Source organism: Rattus rattus, chromosome 11, assembly GCF_011064425.1.
Source record: "Rattus rattus isolate New Zealand chromosome 11, Rrattus_CSIRO_v1, whole genome shotgun sequence".
Classification (NCBI taxonomy): Eukaryota; Metazoa; Chordata; class Mammalia; order Rodentia; family Muridae; genus Rattus; species Rattus rattus.
This window is the reverse complement of record NC_046164.1, coordinates 57,415,717-57,423,794: the sequence shown is the minus strand read 5'-3', so window position 1 is coordinate 57,423,794 and position 8,078 is coordinate 57,415,717.

The following is an 8,078-nucleotide window of genomic DNA, read 5'->3' as shown; positions in this document are numbered from 1 at the left end:
AATAGACTATATTCCTCCCTATTCAAAACAGGAAATTAAAAGCAAAGGTATAAGAATAAAATCTTCCTGTATTATTATTATTATTAAGATACCATTGTTGGCTTTATTTTGAAATTGTGACTATACTGCCTGAACCCACAAAAATAAGATGATGTGTCTCAGTTATCAGAATGGTTGATTGATGTACAGATGCATAAAGCTGAGTATTGTCACACAGGTCTGTAACCCTTGCACTCCATGTGTTGGAGGCATGAGGATCAAAACTACAGTGTATCTTCATTTACATGTCCAGTTCTAAGGTGGACCATACTTCATGGGGAGAGAGAAGAAGGGAGGTAGACTGGAGAGGAAGAGAAGGAGGGGAAGGAGGAAAGGCGACTAGAGAGGACAGGCAAGAATGTGGATGATTACATTTGTGAGCAGAAGACACTAAGAGGTGTCTGGGAATAAAACTTGTAAATTGCTTTTCTTACAGTTATAATTGCACATGCAGAAGGCAAGACTATAATATTTAGAATTCAATAATATATATTATATATATTTAAAAGTTTCATCTTTAGAGTTCTTTAAAATAATTGTATTAAAAAAGAATTTAAAAAAGAATTATTAATTGAAATTGGATCCCACTGTGGAGCAAAGGGGTTTTTTTGGGGGGGAGGGTTGTTTGTTTGTTTGTTTTTTGTGAGAGCAGACACATTTCATCATTTCATGTCATGCTAGCATTGTAACTTGTGGAGGAGGAGGAGTTGAGACTGAATTCTAGCTACTTGTTTTCAGTCCTTACAAACAGTTTAAATTAAAATGTGTGTGGGATTTATTTACAACTTTTTAACACCCTTGCGGTTATATATAGCTGGTAATGACAGCAGAATAAAAGTGCTAGATTTATTTATACTTTAAAGTATATTTTAATATTGAAAAGAACAAAAGAGCATATATTTTTAAACTATCACTTGTCTGGGCACTGTTATTCTAAAGTATCTATTATTTGAGCTTGTTAATAATTAAAAATGTTTACTTGCTTCCATGGAAATAATTAAGTCACTTTTAAGAGGAATACTAGAAAGAAACATTGACAGAAACGCCCTGCATTTATGCGGGTGTCTGTGCTGCCTTCAGATTGTATTCTTTTTCCCAACAGTGATACTACTACAAGAGGGAGAAACGAGAACACAGTAGTGGGAGTTTTCTCTAGAATTCTTAAGCACTGAGGAAGTACAGAATACTTTCTTGGAGTGCATGCTGACAGGAGCCTGATATAGTTATCTCCTGAGAGGCTCAGCCAGAGCATGACAAGTACAGAGGCGAATGCTAGCAGCAGACCGTTGAACTGAGAAGGGTTCCTCATTGGAGGAGTTAGAGAAAGGATTGAAGGAGCTGAAGGAGCTTGCAACCCCATAAGAACAACAATGCCAACCAACCAGATCTCCCAGGGACTAAACTACCATCCAAAGAGTACACATGGGCAGACCCATGGCTCCGGCTGCATATGTAGCAGAGGATGGCGTTGTGGGGCACCACTGGGAGGAGAAGCCCCTAGTTTTACCAAGGCTGGGCCCCCAGTGTAGGGGAATGTCAGCGTGGAGAGACAGGAAGAGGTAAGTGGTTGGGGAGAGGGAACACCCTCATATAAAAGGGGGGAGAGGTATGGGATAGGGGGCCTATGGACAGGAAACTGGGAAAGGGAATAACATTTGAAGTGTAAATAAAAAAATCCAATTAAAAAAACAAAGCTAAAAAAAGAATACTTTTTTGAACAATCAATAGTAAGGTAGAAATTGAAGGGAATATTACATAAATATTTAGAGGTGAGGGGCTATGAAGACAATGTTTTTAAAAACCATAGGATACAGAGAAGAACTTCTAAGACAACAGTTTATGCAATAAATCTGGCATTTAAAAAAAAATCCAAATAGTCTAATATACCTCATGACACAACTGAATGCAAAGTTAAAAAACATTGGAACAAAATCAGATCAAATACAATATAAAAAATAAAGTAAAAAAAAATCAATACAGCCAAGAACTGTTTTCTTTGAAAAAATAAAATTTCTATCTCTAAAGGGATAGGGAGGGAGATGGAGAGGGAGGAGAAAAAAAAGGGCAAGGAAGAAAACAAATGAGATATAAAATTAGAAATGGAAATGGAAAATCACAGTAGGTACCTCAAAAAGTATCATTAGGAACAACCATAGGAAATTGTATATTAATACATTGAATGACCTAGAATAAATCAGTAAATTCCTAGAAAAATATAATTTTACAAGATTGGAAGGAATAAGAAACTATAGTATGCCGATAAGAAATACAGAATGAAGTAGCATGTTAGGCTGGCTAATCACAGAGAAGCCAATAGCTGTGATATGGAGTATTAATAGAATAAAAGAGTATAAGACACTTGATCAACTCAAAGCAAACCAGTGTGTTCTCTATCATGTGCCCTGTAGATTTGATGGCCTCTTTATCCCTGGATATCTCTGTGTTTTGAAACTCTCTTTTTTCTCTTTTCAGTTTAGTAGGTTTTAAATCATTAACCATTAGATCAAATACCTTTTATCTGTGTGTGTGTGTGTGTGTGTGTGTGTGTGTGTGTGTGTGTGTGTAGCTTATGCACACTTGTAAATACATGAATGAGCGCTTATGTGTAGGCCCGAGAAGGGTGTTGAGAATTTGCTTTGTTACACTCACTTTATTCCTTTGAGTCTGGGTCTCATGCTGTACTAGAAACTACTCTGGTGCCCAGGAATTCCCAGAAGCCTCTTGTCTCTTCTCCCTAAGGTGCTGATGTTATAGATACATGTGGACACACCCAGAATTTTAATGTGGATGCTGGGAAATGAAGTAAGGCTTATACTTCTGAAGCAATTGTTCTCAATCATTGAACCCTCTCCTGTGTGGTCTAAGACCTTCTTGAATTTTTCCATTTGGTTGGCCTTTACCACAAATCCTTAGTTATTCCTTTCCAGTCTGTTCCTTTTAATTTTTTTTTTGGATAGTCTATTTATGTACATTTCAAATGTTATCCTCTTTCCTGGTTTCCCCTCCACAAACCCCCTATCCTCTCCTCCCTCCCCCTGCTTCTGCCGCCTACTCCCACCTCACTGCCCTGGCATTCCCCTACACTAGGGCATCAAACATTTACAGGACCATGGGCTTTTCCTTCCATTGATACCAGAAAAAGCCATCCTCTGCTACATATGCATCTGGAACCATGGGTCCCTCCATTTGTACACTTCGGTTGATGGTTTAGTTCCTGGGAGCTCTGAGGGAATTTGTTTGGTTGATATTGTTGTTCTTCCTATGGGGTTACAAACCCCTTCAGCTCCTTCAGAACGTTCCCTACCTCCTCCATTGGGGTCCCCATGCTCAGTCCAATGGTTGGCTGCAAGCATTCACATCTGTATTTGTCCGGAAATTGAACAGAGGTATATAGCATTAGGGGATGGGAAACTGGGGGTAGCCACCAGAAAGTCCCAGATACCAGGAAAGCAAGAGGCTCTCAGGACCCAACGGGGATGAAATTGTCTGAAATACCCAGCAAATGGGAGGGAGAACCTATAGAGACCATATCCAAAGGTTAGGGAAGGCCCTCCGTTGAGGGATGGGGTGACTTATTTATCTGCAAATTTTTAACCCAGAATTGCTCCTGTCTAAAGGAAATACAGGGACAAATTGTGGAGCAGAGAATTAAGGAAAGTCCATCCAGAGACTGCCCCACCTGGGGATCCATCCCATATACAGACACCAAACCCAGATAACTGTTGCGGATGCCAAGAAGTGCTTGCTAACAGGAGCCTATTATAGCTGTCTCCCAATCTGTTCTTAAGCTCCAATTTCTTTCATTCTTAATTTTAACTATTTACGTTATCTTGCGAAGTTCAGATACAGAATCACTCAAGAATGTTTCCCCAAAATATTTCCCAAGAGCCTGAGACGTGATGTGGCTGAACTTACCCCCTTACTCAGCTAGATAATTGGGGATCATTTTACACCACTGGCTGTAACCTGTCTCTATATTTGAACAAAATTCTAGACTTGGAAAGACCCAATTCTGCTAAATAATTACCTCATTTCTTCATTTTACTGCCTTGGCACTGGCTTCAATTTTTGTCCCTGTTTTCCATGATAATATTGTACTACCTTTAAGATGTTATTCAGGATAATAATATTATCAGATCACCTGTTTGCATAACATCCTTCAATAAGTCCACAGTATTTATGAAAACATAACTCTGTATTATAAATGTTTGTTTAGTGACAAGTCTCCCACTGGAACATGGAGAGTCTTCTCCCAACACATCTGTCTAGACATTCTACAGACCAGCCAGCCTTAGGTAACTGCTCCTTTCTATTCCACTGGATCTCCAATCACCACCACCTTTGCTTTCATGATCTGAATATGAAATATCCTTTATAGTCACGTGTGTTGAACAACATGGTCACAACTCTTACTGGTACTATGGCACATAGTGAAAATCTTAGAGATGAGTCCAAGCCAGAGGAAATATATGGCATATGACAGGAAATGAAGACATATCTTTGAAGCCTATAACTGGTCCTCACTCCCTTCTTTCTCGTTTCTGTCTGCAGGCAAAAGAGCACAGTCCCTTGAGCTGTGACCCTCTGCCTTATGATAGAGACAGGATTAATAGAGCCCAGGACTGGGGACTGAAGACATGACATAAACCTTCCTTTAAATTATTTAAATTTGTTAGGTGTTTTGTCTTGGAGACAGCAAATCTGACTGATGCACCCACACGTGAGGAGCATCAGAAGTATATATTGTAACATTTATGATCATAAACTTCATTCATATCATGACATTAATGAGGGAGAAATTATGATTTCCCCATCATAAAAAATTTTAAAAAGCTAACATAGGAGCTTACATTTCTTCCTGTGAGATTCCTAGATGAAATTCTCTTGCCTAGAAAATTGTGGTGGATAACAGAGACTTCATATAGCTATCATCTAGAAATTAAGCTAACTGGGAAGGAATTCTGAGCTAGATATCAACATAGACCAGCTTTCCCACAGTGATAATGATGATGGCAAGGACATTAATGCTTTCTGTCAGAATACAAGGAGGTATTTGAATGAAAGGTGTTACCCAAAATAACATTGTTTTTACAACGGAGCAGGATTGACAGAGCCCCACTTGATTCAGGTGTGACTACCTTACACACTCACAGAACTTAGTTCATTCTCCAGGCACTGATCTACCCTGTGAAATTTCTGCATGTTCACAGTTGGGTGGTAACAGGCCTAACTTATCTAATCTTCCTCACTCATTTCTTCATTATTGTTTACACATATATATATATATATACACACACACACATATATATATATATATATATGATAGCACATTGCTCTAATCATCTAATTAACTAACACTCTTCCTAGATCATTCTTGAACAAGCCATTGACATCATTGAAATGCAATGTGATATTTACATGAGCACTTTAGTTTTTGAGCTTAAAATATATATCTATGAGAAACCCTACTTATGGTGGATTACTCATTTCCCTTGTTATGATTTAAAATTTCAAACCATGATAGTCCATATTGCCTGTTTCAGTTGATAAAAGAAGCTAGAACATCTTATCTTAAAGACTTTATCATTTATAAAGCCATAGTATATGAATTTAGGTATAAAACAGTAATGATGTTCACTCCTTCCCCAAACATTTCCTGGCTACTTACTTTGAGCCTAGTACCCTAGCAGGTCTGCAAAAACTATTCTGCATGTACTGATTGTTGGTATTCTGTCTAAGTTCCAACCCCACAGCTACCTGGCAGCAGCCAGGCATGCTCTGCCCCACAATTGCCTGGCAATAGCCAGCTGTGCCTGACACTATGTAAGGGGCTGCTTGCCCCCTTCTCCCTCTCTTACTCCTTCTTACCCCCTCTCTCTCTTATTCCCTCTTACCCTCTCTTCCCCCTCTTGCTTTTGCTCTTCTCTGTTCTTGCCCCCATCCCCACTCCATGTGCCCATGGCCGGCCACCTTTCCTCTCTTCTTCTACTCTTCTCTCATTAAACCTTCCACATGGAGCCATGGTGTCTTAGTATTTTCTGTCCGGGCATGGGCTGAGATTCGAAATCCTGACACTGATGTACCCTGTGAAGTTTCTGCATGTTCACACTTGCATGGTAACATGTTCACCGTATCTCATGCACCACACTCATTTCTCATTATTGTTTGTATATGTCTGTACCCTTAGTGGGTCTACAAGCAGTAAGCAGGCAGTGATTTTCTATTATTCAATTTTTGCTCCTCCCTCCCTCCCCATCCAGCTCTAAAGAAAAGAGAAGAAAAGTTAGAAAAGAAGTAAAGAAGAAAAGAAAAGAAAATGTAGCTCAAGGCTGCTACCTGAAAAATGGCTGGTAATAAAACCTTAGTTATTAAAGTCAGAGTGCAGGTCACAAAGGAATAATAGTCAGCCTTCTAAGTCTGCCCTGGGGCTACTCTGGGACCTCAGTGCTGTCTCTTCCCTGATTTCAGGCAGGCAGAACACCACAGTGAGCCTTTGCTGACTGAAAAAGATGTGACCTTTACAGTGTCTCCTCCACTCCCTGCACTACTTCTGCTCCAGGAAAGAGGAGTGAGGAAGTCCCTTTAGGGACAAGGACTAAGACTAGAACACTTGTAAAGAATGTAGAGTTACAGTTTCTGGATCAGTTCATAAGCACATACCTCCAGACAAAGGGACTTCAGGAGTCAAAACAATTTGCTACAGTGAAAAAGGCAAAATAAATATCTGAATGATGAAGAGAAATCTGAACACTATCTAACTGGTTGTATTTTATTTTAATATTAGGGATTGTTTTCATGATTTAGGATTAATTTTTATCACACAAGGGCAAAGGATTCAATCTCTGTGTTGGCTTCTGTAAGTTTTCTAATAGATGTAATTAGGTTAATGCGAGTTCTTATCTTGGACGGTGTCACCAGACTCTCACAGACTGACTCCTTGGTTACAATCTATGTGTAATCTGTCCATCTTGCCTCTCAGATAACTAATTAGGCCATAATTATTATGCATCATAATAAAATCAAATTTTAAAGAGATTAAATCTTTCCTCCATTCATATTTTAATGACCATTTTTCAAGAGAAATATTTCTCTTTTTCCCCTTCTGAGGTTACCAAAGCTAAATAAGGTAACTGCAAGCTGTTCGGTGGATTTCAATTTTAAGTAACAACAAAGGAAACAACCAGCCAAGCATGAATAGCTTTTCTCATAAATACACATTTTTACCTTTGAAAGATAAAAAGCTCATGCAAATATGTCACTGTGACTACTAAATGCAGTTTTGGATATGCTAGTGTTGAAAGTCCCAAGGTTTTTTTCATATAAAATAAGTGTGTGTGTGTGTGTGTGTGTGTGTGTACGCATTGTTCAGTCTGAGTTTACTGCTCCCTTCAGGAGTAGGGTGAAATCAAGAGAAGAACAATGTCAAGAAAAGTTATGCATCTACTTTGCTGTTGGCTGACTCAGAGATTAGTCAGAACCTAAAGCGTCCAGGCCAGTGTTCCCCTGCTGTTTGTACTTTAAAGTGTCCAGTAATCAACTTTTATCAATCTTCCCCAAAGTTCTGTGTTGGTGACTCATCTTTGATCTATTGAGGAAGTGGGACAACTAGTTTCAGTTATTCCAGTTTATAGTAGACAACCTCAGCTATGTTTCACATCCACACTGCCCTCAGTCACAGAGACCACGAGACACCACACACACATTTACATCTTATCTAAATTTACAGTTGTACCCTTTCACTAGCTTCCCTTCCTGTGGATCTGGGCTCATCTATGAGCATGTCTAACCCTGCTGTCAATTAAATGTGAAAACCTTGGGCATGAAATATATGTACAATATTGACCACCTCTCTCTTTGCTCTGTAGTCTCTTTCCAATACTCACAGCTCTGATTCGAGCTTTCATCAATGTCTAGAGTCCTGCTACAGTGTATAAACTTACCTCCTTACTTCTAGAAAATGTGATTTCTTAAATTAGCAACTAGGCAATTATCCAGGAAGACAGAGAAATACTCATTTCATATGTTGAATAATTACTTCT